Raw genomic sequence first — 17,878 nt, forward strand, 5'->3', positions numbered from 1 at the left:
TGTATTTTGTTTTTAATTAATGTTCGGTGTGCATGTATGTTTGAATATTTCATAATGAGTGTTGCGAATGGATGGGTGTATATGAACGTGTGTGTGAATAAATGGGTTTGAGGGAGTGTATATGTGCACGTTCGTGTCCCATCCGCCCCCCTCTCCTCCTTAAATTAGCAGCTGCAACTGATAAGCAGAGACATGGTACATGAAAACATTTCCACCATGATGGATCCAACTGAAATTTGGTTGCATAATGTACCAGATATTGTAAATCCTAGATTTATCCAACCACTCAGTGGAATGCTGAACAAATCAAACATTTACCTCCAGTCACAAAAGGGGGGTGAATGTTTGATTTGTTCAGCCTTCCGTCCTATCATCTGTTTTTTTGCTTTGTCACCCTAAGTGGGAAGGGTATGCCCAGACGTAGGTCCCATGCTCATTGTGCCACTAGATTCACTCTAGTCTGGCTGATGAGGGCTGTTACCACAAAACTGGTCCCTGGATGCTTGTTTCCAGTCCAGGGAGGATCCGGCTTGGCAGTCTGGGCTGGACTGTTCCAGTAGGGATCAGGGTCATGACTGATTTGCATATGGCTGGGTCCAAACTGGGGTGGTGTGGTGAGAAAAAAACTATGGATTAAACCCAGATCTGTGACTGGGGTTGAATGTTTGATTTGTTCAGCATTGTGTCTGTTCTTTTTGCAGTAATTTCTGGAGAGACAGGGCTTTGTCCCTGTTTGTTTGTGCATGACCCACAGGAGTAAGATAGAATCCACTAGCTTTTTTAGTGTAGGGGTGAAATAGTGAAATATCTTGAAGCTGAAACAGACCCTATTATTTAATTCTCTGTTGTTTTAAAAGCTGTTTCCTGGGCAGCCCTGTGTAGTCAATGTTGCAGTAATCCGACTTTGATTATAAGTAGGAACCAGGCACGTTCTGTACCGGTTTTATGTCTATTGGTTAATTGAGTACATTTGTATGATGCACATTTGACTCTGAGAAGCCTGCTTCCTCAATTTAGTCTACAGGCAAAATCTTTCATAAACCTAAGGAGCGACTGAAGCCTCAGGAAGATCTCTTAAAGTCTTATTGGGTATCTTAGAGAATTCTATTATCTTGGGTCAAGATAAAAAAATCCTGTTTTCTATCATATGGTCTCTGATGTCGACAGTTAATAGTAACAAAACATTATTGTTTGATGATAAGAGTGCCCTTAATGAAATAAGCAGTAGAGTAGATATCTGTACATTGCTCTGTAAGCGAAGCACAGGGCTGTAAATCTAATTTGGTCTGCCCCCTATAATCAGTTGATGTGTCTCTGGGCAACAGATATATGGCCCGCTTACTGAAACCTTATACACCAGCGCTTGGATGGCAACAAATAAATGGCCCGCTGACTGAGACCTTATACACCAGCACTTTGATGGCAACAAATAAATGGCCTGCTTACTGAGACCTTATAAACCAGCGCTTTAATGGCAACAAATATATCGTCCACTTACAGAGATGTTATACATCAGCCCTTTGATGGCAACAAATATATAGCCCGCTTACTGAGACCTTATACACCAGCGCTTTGATGGCAACAAAAATATGGTCTTCTTACAGAGATCTTATACTCCAGCGCTTTGATCAGTCTGCTGTTTTAGTAACAATAGCTTTGCCAAAGAGACTGTTGCGTCGTCCAGGTGCGAGTTAGAATTCACCATCATGGCTGTGATGGGGGAGATAAAAATGAATTACCATCCCTAACAATGACAAGTGATAAAATATGCTTTTAGATATTTGTGGTACTTAGTAGGTCATTGAGAGTTTATTAAGGAACATCCACAAGTGTGTTTGTTTGTTTATATTTGGTGGAGGGTGGCCTGCGGTAACGTTACTCATTTAGGAAGTAAAATCTAGCTGCTACTACGCTCAGGAGAATTGAGAGATTACGGTAACACAGAGAACCAGCTGGCGTTGTCACACCATTTTGCTGATGCACACTCAAATAATCCTGGCCGTCTCAAATAAACGCCTTTGTACTTTACTTGAAGTGAGGCTGGCTTCCGAGCCAACCACAGCACCGAGACCGCCCTCATCGCAGCCACTGACGACATCCGAGCCCTGCTCGACAACGGGGAAACAGCGGCCCTCATCCTCCTGGACCTCTCCGCAGCGTTCGACACTGTCTGCCATCGCACCCTAGTGCAGCGCCTCAGCAACATCGGAATCCAAGAAAAGGCACTAGAGTGGATCATCTCGTTCCTCGCCGGAAGAACCCAGAGAGTCCGCCTCCCCCCGTTCAGATCCGAGGCCACCGAAGTCATCTGCGGCGTACCACAAGGATCATCACTCAGCCCCACCCTCTTCAACGTCTACATGAGCCCCCTCGCAGCCATCGCACGCCAACACAACCTCAACATCATCTCCTACGCCGACGACACCCAGCTGATCCTCTCCCTCACCAACGACCCAGCCACCGCCAGAACCAACCTGCACGAAGGGATGAAAGACGTAGCCGAGTGGATGATGAACAGCCGCCTGAAACTGAACTCAGACAAGACGGAAGTCCTCATCCTTGGATCATCACCATCTGCCTGGGACGACTCCTGGTGGCCCCCTGCCCTGGGCAGCGCACCCAAACCAACGGACCACGCACGCAACCTGGGCTTCATCCTGGACTCCTCCCTCTCGATGACCAGACAAGTCAACGCCGTCTCATCATCATGCTTCAACATCCTACGCATGCTCCGAAAGATCTTCCGATGGATCCCCACCGAAACCAGGAAGACGGTCACCCAGGCACTCGTCACCAGCCGACTGGACTACGGTAACACCCTCTACACCGGAACCACGGCCAAACTACAGAAAAGACTCCAACGCATCCAGAACGCCTCCGCACGCCTCATCCTTGACATCCCCCGACACAGCCACATCTCCGGACACCTGAGAGACCTGCACTGGCTCCCCGTCAGCAAGAGAATCACGTTCCGTCTCCTCACCCACGCACACAAGGCCCTCCACGACCTGGGCCCCAGGTACCTCAACAACCGCCTGACCTTCTACACTCCCACCCGCCAGCTACGATCGACCAGCCACGCCCTCGCCGCCGTGCCACGCATTAGAAAAGCCACCATGGGAGGAAGATCCTTCTCCTACCTGGCAGCCAAGACTTGGAACTCCCTCCCCATCCACCTCCGTCTGACCCAAGACCACCTCTCCTTCAGGAAGCAACTCAAGACCTGGCTGTTCGAGCAGTAGCGGTCCCCCCTCCCCCAGCGCCTTGAGACCCTCCGGGTGAGTAGCGCGCTTTACAAATTTCTTGATTGATTGATTGATTGATTGAGGCTACACATATGTTATCATAATGCCACAGTAAATCTTTCTGCTCTGCGCTTCATTTCTTGTGTGAGTTTTCTCTTGTGCAGAACTTCTACGATGCTAAGTCGAAAGTCAGATGATTAACTTCGGCTTTCACTAAAGGTTTAAAGAGGTAGCATTGCTAAGTTTTAAGGGGTAATTGTGTAAAATGATGCTTATGATCTTATGTTAATTCTGATTGGAATGTTCAGGAAAGTCTCATCAAACCAGAAAAACATTGGTAAAGGCAATAGCGCTGTCTCCAATGTAGCAACATATGTAAATACAGGAACTCACTAATGCTTTCCATGCACAAATGTTTATCACATTAAAGCCTGCCCTATTAGCTTTGCCAATCCTGGGGAAAAAAGAAGTAATAACTGCTTTCTGTAGTATGAATGCAAGAGATGAGGGGCTGAATGGGCAATCTTCTTGATGATTAAGTTTACTTTTCAAATCTAAAATAGTCCCTCGTCATTACAGTGGAGGTGCTAACTGGAAGGCAGAATGATACTACTAATAGTCAGTCCCATGAGGAGAGACAGAAGTATTCCTATGGATGGAGCCAACTCCCTCTCTCTGTATATTTTTAAGAACTGGTAAAACAAAATATCTAACCTGCCCAAAAATGACCACAAATGAAAACAAAAACACACTACAACCTGTTGAAGGTCGATGTTCATGCTATGCAGACTTACATAGCATAACAAATCTAGTATAATGTTCTAGAACAGAACTTAGGCTTCGTGTTAAACCTAGACAGAGGGAGGTATCCCCTTCCCTCCTCCAAGGGCCCTCACCTCACCTCTTGGAGACCAATTACAAAGTAATGCTGGAGGCAGGGATACCGCCATTCAGATGATGGGATCTGCTCATCCACCGCATGCCTCACGCTCACCATGTTATAATTCAGTAGCAGTACTTGCTGCTATGATTAGAATGAAAGATGGTGATGGGATGGCATGGTTCTCTCAAATTCTGAGCAGGTGATAACTTACATGCTTAGCTGCCTAAGGCTCAAGGAGTTCTTGGGGATTCTCTTGATGTACCAGAAATATAGTTGAGAGAATCCCTGGAGATTCTGTGTGTCCTGATACGGAGGAGATGCCTCCTGTCACCCACTGAGCCATGAGATACTCCTTTAATCCTGCCAACTTCCTTTCAAAAGTAAACAACAAGGCTTCCTAGATCAATACCGCACATAGGGGGTCATTACAACCCTGGCGGTGGGTGTTAAACCGGCGGTAAGACCGCCAACAGGCTGGCGGTCTTACCTTGTGGCATCATGACCATGGCGGTTACTGCCATGGTCATCCGCCGGTTCTCCGTTCCGCCCGCTGGGCTGGAGACCTGGGTCTCCAGCCGGCGGCCGTCACAATACCGCCGCCGGTATTTTGACCCGGCTTACCGCCGTGGATTTCCAGCGGTAGGAACCGCTATGAAATCGATAGCGGTAAGCACTATCAGTGCCAGGGAATTCCTTCCCTGGCACTGATAGGGGTCTCTGCCACACCCCACCCCCACCCTGACTCCCTCCCCTACACCCCCCACCACCCCTGCCACCCCCCCAAAGGTGGCAGGGCCCCCCTCCCCACCCCGACCCCCGACATTACCTTACACATACACACCCGACACGCATGCAGGCACCACCAACACACATACATGCGCACACACCGACATACATGCCAACATCCACACACACAGTCAGACGCGTACACCCACATTCAAACATACACGCACACATCCATACAGACATACCCACAGACATACATGCACTCATTCCCAAAACATGCAACACCCCTGCAAGCATACACGCACTCACACACCCCCTACATACACAGACGCACACCCCCATGCACCCACACAACACACAACACCCCCCCACCCCCCTCCCCTAACGGACAATCAACTTACCTGTTCCGTCGATCCGCCGGGAGGGGACGGGAGCCATGGGGGCAGCTCCGCCGACACCACACCGCCAACAGAACACCGCCGTGCAGAATCACAGGACGTGATTAGCTGGGCGGTGTTCTGTTGGCGTGGCGGTGGAGGTGGAGCAACCTCCACTTCCCCGCCGCCCGCAAGTATGGCTGTTGGCGGCTCTCCGTCAGAAAAACGACGGAGGGCAGCCAACGGTCATAATACGCCGAGCGGCAAACCGCCACTACTGGCAGTCTTCCGCACGGCGGTCCCTCGCGGTCTTGTTAAAAGACCACCGAGGTTGTATTGACCCCCATAATGTGCAATCAGGATTCCCCATTTTCCAGGAATCATTATACAACCGAGGAACGACAGCCCTGGGTGATTCTGCCAGCATAGATGCAATGTCTGGCAGATATGCACCAGTAACTATGGGTCACCCTGAAGGGTTGGACAATGGATAAGAGATATCTGCATAGGGTGCTGTAGGCACCATGCTGATCTTTACTACTGATCACCACTCTGCCCCTGCAGTGAAGCTATAAAAACGCTCAGAGTTGTTTGGTGATTGTTGGAATTAGTTCCGTGTATGAGTGGTGGCTCGACCCAGGTCTAATAAGAGGCCTTAATATTTTATATAATACATTTAACATTATGAATATTAGGAACAGAGAATTGAATAGGATGACATATTTTTTATCGCATTGTAGATGACAAACTTATATGTGCTGTCTGTAACCATGTGTTAAACCCCTATATTATACAAAGGGAAAGTTGTTTGCATGTGTGTAGTGACCGATTGTGCATATTGGTTACTCTTGCACCATTTGTCACATCCTCTATCTTTAAATACCTTTTAGATACGGTTTCATAACTAAGATTGAGATAGTTACATATATATTTTGGTATTAGCACAGCAAAATATGCTCTTGTTCGGTAAAAGCTTCGTTGCTAAGAACAGATTCACTGGATTACCTTTTTGTACTCCAGACATCATATCTTTTCATGTACAAAACTACAAAAGGCTGTGTTTTGCTTTGTGGTAGAGCTACTCTTATTTCCATTGAAATTTCAAAGGCCCTGGGCTAATGAAGGAAAAGTAAGTAGCAAATGGATGCAGAAAAAGTTCTCCTTATACTTACAACATTCTCTTATTGTTTTCTCGCTCTTCACAGACATTGATGATCAGTAGGTGGCATAAAACAAGCTACTGAATTTGAACATCAGGAAGAAGAAGGTATGCTGGACTTCACATTTTATACTTTTCAAACACTTTAGATATGACTTATGAATTATTGCTCTGTGTTTTAATAGTCGTATTAGAATGTAAGCACTCCTAAAATGGTTTCAATAGTAGTAATTCTGGTAAAATTGCAACACACCTCTGCTCTGCTCGGTTTCTAAGACTGCCTGATGTGAGTTTGTGCTTTTTTTTTAATTTGGAAGTTATAAAAAAACATCATCCAAACCCTCCTATATACATATGACGTAAAAGGATGACAAACAGTATGTTCTCTACTGAAGCATTAATGCACAGGAAACAACAATGATTGACTAGTGATAAGACAGGAGAGTGTGGTGTATGCGAACTATGGTTAGCTAGGGGTAGAAGGTGTCTGTGTTATTATTTTTTTGCAGATATTTTGTTAAGAGCTTGGTGTCATCTAACAATAAGGGAGAAAAGCATGTATGTTAGAAATTGGGTTCCTGGTTGAGGGGGGCTAAACCCTACTGAAGCAGGAACCGCAATTCATGTCAGGGTGAAATCACAAGCAAACCCCAGATTAACATGTGCTTAAGCCTGTGGTAGCTTGGCACAAAAGCAGTCAGGCTTGAATTAGAGGCAATGCGTAAGGAATTTATGCAGCACTTCAGCAGTAATAAAGTGAAGACACAATACAAGAAAAATCACTTACCACTTTACAAAAATAGAGTAAAATTTAATAAATTATTTGAGATCAAAACTAAAAGTAGTGCCTCTGTGGCTCTGATCAGGAGGCCTGCCATTTAACCCTTGGGGTTACTGTGGTGGACTTGGGTTTTAAATGCAGGTCCAGTACTTTTCACTCAGGCAGCAGGGTAGCAGATTAGCACTCCTTCTTGTAGAGCAGCACAGCAATCCTTCTGAGTCTCCCACAGGCCCAGGGGTGTATTGAAGAGCTGGGTCTGAGGGTCCACTTTTTAAACCTTGTGCCCACTTTGAAGTAGGAGAAGGTTCTGAAGGTTTCCACCCCCAGAGATATCTGGAATTTCCTGCCTCCCTTCCCGGGCCCCAGCTTATCTAGGGACACAAAAGACTTGTGTCAAAAAATCTTGTGAGTGTGCTGGGCACTGCCTTTGTGATGTGCAAGTGTGGTAAGTGACAGCTCCTTCCCCTCATCGAATCAGAGATGGCCTATCCTGCCCACATCTGTTCCCCAGTGACTCACTGCCTGAGAGCAATACACAAAGACCACCTGCCAGCTTCACCTAGTCATAAGACCCCAGATACAGATTGAAGGCACCAAATGGTTAGGACAAGAAAATTCCAGTGGTATTTTCAGAATTGTGACTTACAATTGGATTTTACCATCAAAGAGGCTTTAAAGTTTAACACACCAAACTTAAACTTTCTACCTCCTCCCAACTGAAGGTTATCACTTCTTAAATGTAATAAGTTAACCCAATATGTCCTATGGGAAAGGTAGGCTTTGCAGTAGTGAAAAACTAGTTTTAGAGTTTTTCACTACCAGGACATGTCAAACTTAAAAATACATGTCCTACTTTTTAAATACATTGCGACCAGCCTCCTCGGCTGTCGAGGGCCTATCCTAGGGGTGACCTGTGTATTAAAAAGGAGGGTTTGGGCCTGGCAAAAGGTTTACTTTGCCAGGTCGAAATGGCAGTTTAAAACTGCACACATAAGCTTCAATGGTAGGCCTAAGGTATGTTTAAAGGGCTACTTAAGTGGGCGGCACAATAACTGCTGTAGGCCTATTAGGAGCATTTAATTTACATGCCATAGGTACATGTAGTACCACTTTTCTAGGACTTACGCTAACATTACATGTGCCAATTGGGTGTTAGCCAATTTCAACATGTTTAAAGGAGAGAACACTGGCACTTTAGCACTGGTTAGCAGTGGTAAGTTGTGCAGAGTCCAAAATTCCAAAAAAAGGGTTCCGAAAACAGAGGGAGGATGAAGGCAAAAAGTATGGCGATGACCCCGCAGGGAGGGCCAAGTTCAAACAATGCATTAATAAGGAAAATAATAATCCTGGTGTTGGAGTTCAGGTGGATGGAATGTCTCCAACTTCTGAGACTCTTCAGCTGCAGGTATCTGAAACACACTTTGGCAAAGGCTCTTGTCTCAGGGATCACTGTGACAGCAACAGGAACAGAAAATAAACAGGTCCTTTCTGTCCTTTCTACACCATGCCCTTATACACCGATGCCCCAGTGTTCTTAAACTGTGGAGGAAGGGGTTTAAGGGCAACCCTGTTATGCCATAATGTCACTTCTGCTACCCTGACCTTTTGTTGAAGAGACATCCATAGAGCACATGCCCTCCACATCAATCCTTGTAATGCACCATATTCCCCAATGATGAGCCCAAAGTAAAAATGTTGCACATTGTTTGCACATATTTTCAGAAAGTGGTACAGTGGGCCCTGATATGGTGTGATGTGGTATGTTGCAAGGCAAAGCGTGAGAGTTTTCGATGAAACAGTTTGTTGAAATGACCCAGCACTCACAATCTGTCAACAAAGCACGACAGAGGCCTTCACTAGTGGTGTTGTGGAAGTTGTGTCCTTTGTCTGACTAGCTCATCGTTTCAAAGTGAAAATTAATGTGTTTTTCACTCGACAAACACTTTCAACAGATTTTATGACGCCGTATTTTTTCATATTAGAATAGATAGTACGGTGAATATTTAAGAACAGCAACTGATATCCTGGACCTACAAAGCTGTAGTTGTTTTGGTTTCCAATTGTTATGGCTATAAAACATCAAAACGCTGAATTCCTTTGAACCAGAGAAGAAGGCTGTGCGTTTACAGTGTAGTAATGCTGCCATCATGTTTGAGTGGCTGGCTCAGCTACTGCAGGGCTCGATTGCTGCTTCTCTTCTAACCAATGAACGCTCACTTCCTGCTTTACAGTAGCCAGTAATAGGTTTACCTATACATATAAACCAGCGACCCTTGCATATAATACTGTGTCTAATTTCCATATTAAAGTGTAGTTGTGCCATCACTTTTCACTTATTCTAAGAAAATAATATAGCTACTGTACTGTAATTACCTTTGTATAATTGCTACTGTATGCATTTGCAAGAAATTTCTTTAGGTGTATTTAACATGAGAACACAATACACGAAGTTCTTAAACGTTATCTAGATATATTACCAGTGTAACACAATATTCAGTTATGACATGGTTCATTATTTTTCGCAGCACTAGGGCAAAGATTTCAAGTGTAAGAAAGTGAGCTATGGAGATAAGTATGTATGTTGCATTTGTATAGGTTACACATACCTGAAAAGCAGAGAAACGCTGTACAGGGTAAAAGCCAAAGATAGTCAACGAGTGATTGGAGGGGTTTCTGAGAGTAGAAATTGACTTTTATAATGTAGTAGACATGTAGTGTTTTTTAGAAAGAAGCGTCTTCACCTCTTTCCTAATTGGAAGGTGGTTGTGGGCAGTCCTTATGGATAAAGGAATATCGTTCCAGATCCTGCGGATATAGATGAGGAAGGCTTGTTGCTTTATTTTTAATTTTGTGCACTTCCTTGTACACATGCCTGACTTTGGCAAGAGTCACCATCCAGATTCAGGGATAATAGTACTTGAATGGCAGTTCTGAATCCGCTTTCTGCAGTGTTAGTCATCGCATCCATGGCATGGTTTCCCCAAACTTTTTGCCCTCTGACCTCCTCTTTCTCTGACTCATTTTTACAGGCTTCTAGAATTCTGGGCACTTTACCACTACTGACCAGTGCTAAAGTGCAGGTGCTCTGTACGCTAAACATGGTAACATTGGCTTCTCCACAATTGGCATATTTAATAGCGCCGCCCCCCTGCCAGCAGCAGCAGCTACAAAACATGAAAAATAAATCGATAATTAACCATGTTTATTATTGTTTTATTTTTCCAGGGGGCGGGGCTGTAGGGATGACAGGCACCCTGGGAAGTAGTAGGTGCAATGCTATCAGTGCGCATGTGGATTTGGCCGGCATCTCAGGGCAGCCAAACTGACATGCGCACTGTGGTGTCTCCAACCTGAGCTGCGATGCTGTCTGGGAACACAAATTAAGGACGCTTAGGCCGATCCTGTCAACAACATGAGAGCAGCTTTAGGATTGGCCGCAGGGCAGGCTAGGAGCCTGTACCTGCCTCCAATTGAGCCAAAAGAGCAACAATGCGGCGGGCAGCAGATATTTGTTTTGTGTTTTTTTGTGTTTGTGTTATTGTTTTGTGAACCCACCACTTTGCCCCGACACCAGCTGCGACTGCCTGTAAGTCCCTAGTAAAGTGCACTATATGTGCCCAGGGTCTGTAAGTTAATTGCTACTAGTGGGCCTTCAGCACTGATTGCTCCACCCACTGCAGTAACCTTTCAAACATGTCTCAGGCCTTTCACTGCAGAGCCTGTGTGTGCCAGTTTTAAACTGCCACTCCAGCCTGGCAAGTGCACCCACTTGCAGGGCAAACTATCCTTTATTACATATAATTCTCCCCTATGGTAAGCCCTTGTTTGCCCCAAGGGCAGGGTGCAGTGTGTTTAAAACGTTGGATATGTACTTTTAAGTTTAACATGTCCAAATAATGAAAACTGCAAAATTTAAAATGTGTTGTTCACTACTGCAAGGCCTATCTCTCCTTATATGTTAACACTGAGGCTATCTTAAAGCATCCTTTGAATGTAACCTCCAATTGGGAAAATATAAAAATATGGAGTTTTGTGTCTCTGGACTCACAGTATAAAATCACAACTTATGGTGAAGTCGGATTTTAAATTGTAAGTCTGAAAATGCCACATTTAGAAAGTTGGCGTTGTCTTTAACCATTCTGTGCCTCTCCCTGCCTCTGAATACACATCTGGCTTTGATTGAAGCTGGACTTTGTTGTGTTCTGTTGAGATTAGGCCATAGGTAGGAAACACTAGATTCGTGTTTATTCCAGGATGTTGGGTCTGTTTATATTTTTTCACACTAATGGTCACAATCATCACTGTGTTATGTTTCATGCTCCTAATAATCATGTTTTAATACTAGGATACAGACATTGCAATAAAATGTATTGAAACTTTTTTTTGCATCTCTTTGTTTGCCTTCATATGGATGAGTCCTTGTGTACATTGGAGAAAGGGGTATGATCTGTTAACCACAACTTCCCTGAGGAGTCTGAGTGTTATGTCTCTTGGCTGCCAGAAACCATCCTTACTTTCTAGGTATGTGTGAGGAGCTGCTTGCTAGCCTACACAGTCAGGCTGACAGCTCCCATTCTGTGTGAGACTGACTCAATCACTCATACACTGTGGTGCTGCCCCCTAAACTCAGAAGCCTTACCCTCATGGTAAGAGTCCTACAACATCTTTGTGCATTCCCTCTATACAGTCACACACAAAGGGAGCTTGGGGGTGACATTTGCATCCTGATGGCCAATCACCAGGCTGATGGGTCTTCCATGTCTAGATGGGTGGGAGGAGCTGACACACCTGAATAGGGCTGTGCCTCTCCTCACACAAAGGGCTGCATACCACCCTTTAGAGTGTCTCGCGCCCTGGAAGGAAGGACAGGGAACATGTGACCTTCAAAAGCCGCTTTGAAGTCTCCCTCACTTCAAAGGAACATGTGGATATAAGTACTGGACCATAAACCCAACCAAATCAGAATCTGGAACCAAGGACGTTCTGCAAGGAAGAAGGACTGCTGTGTTTCAGGAGAGACCACCACTCTTCAAGTGCATTGCTGAGTTGGCCTACTGCTTGCTGTGTGGTGTACTGTTGGAGGGACCGCCACTTTGCTACTGGCTTTGCTGTGTTGGACTTCTACCTGCTACCTCTTGCCTGGCATGATAAGGTCTGAACCTGTCTCTACATCCTTGAAACTAAAGATTCTCTAAGTGCTTCTTGGCTTGCCACCTGTTCTTTGGGAAAATCTCACAGACATCAAAGATTTCCTCTGCGTGATGCTGGCGTGGGACTCTGCCACTCATTAGTCCGACAGCTGCACCCTGACGTGGGGCAGTAACTCAATGCTCCTGACTGTTTTAAGAGGCCCGAGCGCTCCGTGTCTTCCCCCTAGCCGACGCTGTATTTAAGGCACACAATTCAACTCTGCGCTGTGCACCACCTGAAGTCACTGTTGCAACAACTGAGGATGTGTCACTGCATGAAGGAAAACCCTTGCAGTGCAGATCACCACTCGTGTCACCTCAGTCTCTGGGGCTCAATCAGCACTCCTCTGGGGAAACCTCCAGCAATGGGGGCCAGGAGATTGGCATCCCCTCACCTAGAGAGAACCAGGTACTGTGGGCATGTGTTGCCGCCCCATGCTCTAGTGAGCGGGTGATTTGGCAAGCATGCAATTGCGAGGGGCCGAGCGAAGCCTTTCTTTCTAGCGCTGGGCATTAATTTTTGTGGAACTGTTGGAACCCTCACCAGGACCTTTTGAATCTCTGCTTTCGCCGTGCCATTGCTTACAGAGGCCCGTTGTTAGTCTCCGATGGGGGCCTTGGTCTGTCAACAGTTCTAAAGAAATTGCCGCAAAGGCTCTAAAAGGAGCAGAGCTAACTACAGCATTACTGATGTCTTTAAACTTGCATAACTTGCCAAGTACTCATGTGATTCTTATAGTTTTCTTATAGTTTTGGTCTTGTGTTAATCAGATAAATATTCTCTATATTTCTAAGCTGGTGTGGAGTAATTGTTGCACAAATACCTTACACATTGCCTCTCAAGTTAAGTCTGACGGCTCTATGCCAGGCTACCAGAGGGTGAGCACAGGTGAATTTAGGGAGTGTAACTGACTTAACCTGACTACTTTTGTGGTTCCTACCTGGACAGTCTGCATACCTCTTCCAACTTGAGATCCAATTTCTAACAAACAGTTTCACTTTATTTATTTCATAGAGCTTGCACTAGGCCTTGACCTGGTTCACCCAATGTCTCATTCACAATGTTGTTTGAATCTATAATTCTGAACTATACATACAAATAAACTTTTGGATGAGTGTGAAACCATGGCTGGCATTCACAAAAAGATTTTTGCACTTAATCTACTCTAAGTGATAGGGAATTGGCATTCCAATGAGGGTGCACCCAGAATGTTTGTTCACAATCACAAGGAAACATGTTTGTAGATATTAACAACGTTTTCATCACCTATTCTCAGGTTGAAAGTACTGTGAACATTAATCCTGTCAATGGCCAGAGTAAACTACTTTACAGGTTGGTAACAGACAATGCCATCCTCAAAATTATGTGTGGTATTAGAGAACAAGTTTCTCCATTATATGAATTATGCTTCCAATGGAGCAAACAAGCAAGGAAAAACAAGTTAAAAATACCAGAAGTGCACCACAGAAAACTGTGAGCAGACCACTGCAGCATCCCAAGAGAGCTCATGGAAATTTCCACTCCAAGTATAGAAGAAAACATATTGGAGTAGAATTACTGGGGAGTTTTCTGTGACTCTGGCATGAACTTTCTGCTACATAAAACACACTAGAAAAGATAACTGTTTTGAGATATACAAAAACACACAATTCATATGCTTATTCAATGGACCTGCCAGTGCAGGTCATGAAAGTCATTCAGAAGTCAGAAATACCTCCTATTATAAAACAAAATGACAAATGTAAAACAGATATCACTAATTTTCATAGTAATAAAAAATATCAATCTATCCATACATGAATGCATAATATGAGACCAGTCAATAGCCCAACACTCAAAGTTGCCTCAAAAAAGGATATGTTACTTTTCCAGAAAACTATTCTCCTGAATACAGTAATGAAAGAATCACTGAACCCACCATCTTCGGTGAAACAACTGAAATCAATCAATCATTCAAGGGATTTGTAATGGATGTCAAATCACCCAAGAGGGTCTCAAGGCGCTGGAGGTGATAGCTGCTTAGTGCTGGCCTGCTCCACTGGACAGCCAGGTCTTTAGTCCTTTCCTAAAATGCAGGAGCAATAAGGCAGTCCTAAGATGCAGGGGAAGGTCATTCGAAGCTCTGGAAGCCAGGTGTGAGAAGGAGCGTGTTTCCTGTTGCTTCAGCAGATCCACGGGGCGTCTGCGAGGGAGAGAGAGGCAGATTGTGGGTGTCTGGTTGGTTAGTGGATTTGCTGATGTATTCCGGCCCTTTATTGTGCAGGGCTTTATATGCGGGGTCAGCATCTTGAACTGGCATCTCTCCTGGATCAGGAGCCAGTGTAGCTTCTTGAGGTGGGGGTGTGATCTAGGTTTGTCTGGGAGATCTATGACAAGTCTGGGTGCTGAGTTTTGTACTGTCTGTAGTCTCTTCAAGAGGTGTGCTGTGATTCCTACTTAGGGTGTGTTCGCGTAGTCCAGTCTGCTGGTGACAAGGGCCTGTGTGACAGTCCTTCTGGTGTTGACTGAGAGCCACCTGAAGATCTTGTAGAGCATGCACAGGGTGTAGAAGCAGGCGAATGAGACTGCGTTTATCAGTTTCTTCATGGATAGATTGCTGTCCAGGATGATGCAGAGGTTGCGGCGAGGTCAGTCTTCAGGGAAAAGGCAGATTTCAGCTGGCCACCATGATTCATTCCACTGTGAGGTGTTGTTCCCAAAGATGAGGACTTCCTTCTTGTCTCTGTTGTGCTTAAGATAGTTGTTTATCTTTCAGTAGGTGACGTTCATCATACATCTGTGGAAGTTGGTTTTGGTGGTGGAGGGCTCTTCTGACAGAGAGAAAATGAGCTGGGTGTCATCCGCATAGGAGATGATGTTTAGTCTGTGCGATCTGACTTGATTTTGGCTGGATTGTGAGGTAAGTGTTGAAGATCTTTGGGGGATGCCGCAGATGATCTTCTTGGGCTTGAGGTGGATGGTGGGAGACGGATTCTCTGGGTTTTTCCTGTGAGGTGTAGGGTGATCCATTTGAGGGCGTTTCCATGGATTCCAATTTCATGGAGTCTCTTGATCAGGACGTCAAATAAATCATACTTTTTAACAATATGTCACAAGTGGCAACTCCAGGGTTCGCCGAGCCCTTGCCAAAAATAGCAATGACAAATACATATATACCAAAACAATACGGATATTCAGTTTTTCCAAACATGTTAACCCTTATTTATATGTCCTTCTGCTTCCCCAAGCCACGCAGTTTTAGTCCTCAGGGGTAAGCATCTTCCAGTGGTCATGATCACAAAGCTCTGCTCACTAGAATAACCATGTGAATTAGGCCTGCGGTGGCAGTCAGGATTGCGATACTGTGGCGGTCCGACTGCCACATTAAGACCCTGGCGGTCAGACCGCTAGGGTACCACCGTCTCCGCCAGGATCCATGATCCCGACAGGCTGACAGTGGCAGAGGTCAGAATCAGCCAGGGCGGCACTGCATGCAGCGCCACCCTGCTAATTATGACCTTGTTCTCCACCAGCCTTTTCACAGCGGTTTTACCTACATGAAAAGGCTGGCAGAAAACAGGTGCAGGGGGTCACAGGTGGGCCTCATGCACTTAGCATGGGCAGTGCAGGGGTCGTCCTGCCCAGCACCCTTGCAATGTTCACTGTTGCAGGTGCACTCTGCAGGCAACAGCATTGCCGCAAGCTCAATTATGAGCCAGAGACAATGCTGCCGCCACTTTCCCACTAGGCTGACTGGCGGAAACCTCGGTTTCTGCCGGTGAGCCTAGCGTAAAATTCTTAATCGGTCTGGCAGGGAGGTACCCAGTGTGGCGGAAACCTCCCCGTCGGAAGTTGGGCGGACAGATCCTCACGTCCGCCAAACTCCCAATTAGGCCCACAATCTTAAGTCCTGAACATTTCACCTACAAATCATTGACTTCAGGTGTGTTAGTCTAAGGGAGATGGTCACCCTGCTGCCCAGTGTTATGTAATGAGAGTACTTTGCCATCATTTAGTACACATGCTTACCACCCACCAGTAGTTACTGTCTATTTGGCTAATATAGGCCCTGCCCTTTAATCCAGATATTCTGTCTTCCCACCCACCTGCGCCAGACCAAAGACCTACTTACCTTCAGGAAACTTCTCAAGACCTGGCTGTTCGAGCGGTAGCAGCACCTCTTTCCTTCTCCCCCCCTCCCCTCCTAAGCGCCTTGAGATCCTCATGGGAGATCCTCATGGGTGAGTAGTGCAATTTACAAATTCCTGATTGATTGATTGATTGTCTCTTATATGCCATTCATATATGTAGGTATCAGTTTTCATGACTAACTAGTACCGGAATGATTGCAGTAAATTATACCATATTTATAGACATATAATTAGTCAAAAATTTCAAGCTCAGTTGCCACGCACTAAGATCTGTGTGATTATCTACATTAAGCCTAAACACCTAAGATGTGCCACATCACCAGAATTTTTAACATTTTTTTTTTTAGAGGATTTTGAGCAATCATTCTAAAAGCCTTTACTGATAGTAGTATTACCAGCTGTTGCAGTTCACACATGCAAGGCTGTCAGTAGCAGTAGTGATATCAATTCCCTCATAAAAAAGCAGGCGGAGGAGTTAGAGAAAGCAACAGTGATGAAAGCAGGCACAGCTCTGTGATTATTCACTGCAGCTACAGGGCATATGAAGCTTCCTTCCTATAGCGTTTGCATAAGAATAATTTAGGTGTCACACACTTTTGTGTTTGACTTTTAAACTATGCTCAAGCTGTGTTAAGATGTGTTAAGCTATCCCTTAGCAGGGTTTATTTATCTGGTCTGTAAAAAGATACCGGATAATATTTCTAGTGTATCAAAACCTTCCTAAGGAACTGACATTGTGCTTTAATCCACAAAACCCCTTCTACTACTATCATTTCCCTAACCCCTTTCTACCGACTCTTCCCTCCTCCTTCTCTCCTTTACTCATCCCAAGCCTCATCTTATTCCCAATTAACACTTCTGGTTTCTTTCCTGCTCTATCCCTTCATTTTTCTATTCAAACCTACTAATGAACTCACATATCCTTCTGCTCAAATCAACTTATACCAATAGTAATACTGTACTCATATTTCACTATACTAATAGGGAATCCATTTGGGGTCCGGAGTAGTGCGCTACTCGCCATAAAGTGTCCTGGATACTAACGTGGCAGGAGTAAATCCAGATTATTCAGGGTGGGAAAGTGTCTACTAAAAGTACATCAGTGCGCACAAGGACATTTTATGATGGCGTGGTCACCTATTTCAGCAGGTGACCTAGAAAATTCTGATACTGGTGGAATTGTAAGTGTATGTTAAGTATACGCACAGCCATTTAGACTGTAGAATACAAGTCTCAGTTTGCACTCTTCAGTTATGATCTTTGCATGTAAGTATACAAATGTATTTGTGAACCAAACCCTTTGTTAGCACTTAGATTTGTACTTATTTTGTTTTCGATATTAACCCCAAAAATCCAGTAGAGAACGTGAACCGTCTTGCAACCCAGT

The 17,878-nt window shown here is 45.0% G+C and overlaps 1 protein-coding gene across 4 annotated transcripts in view; it reads left to right on the forward strand.

The window, feature by feature from the left end:
* The window catches only part of GHR (growth hormone receptor), an 820,074-nt gene that overhangs the window by 384,703 nt on the left and 417,493 nt on the right, over positions 1–17,878 (forward strand). For all 4 annotated transcript variants that reach the window (XM_069221472.1, XM_069221475.1, XM_069221483.1 and 1 more), the window contains one exon: positions 6,437–6,498. The gene's annotated coding sequence lies outside the window, so the exon portion shown is untranslated. The remainder of the gene's footprint in view (positions 1–6,436; positions 6,499–17,878) is intronic.

The sequence above is a fragment of the Pleurodeles waltl genome, chromosome 1_1 (assembly GCF_031143425.1).
Source record: "Pleurodeles waltl isolate 20211129_DDA chromosome 1_1, aPleWal1.hap1.20221129, whole genome shotgun sequence".
Lineage (NCBI taxonomy): Eukaryota > Metazoa > Chordata > Amphibia > Caudata > Salamandridae > Pleurodeles > Pleurodeles waltl.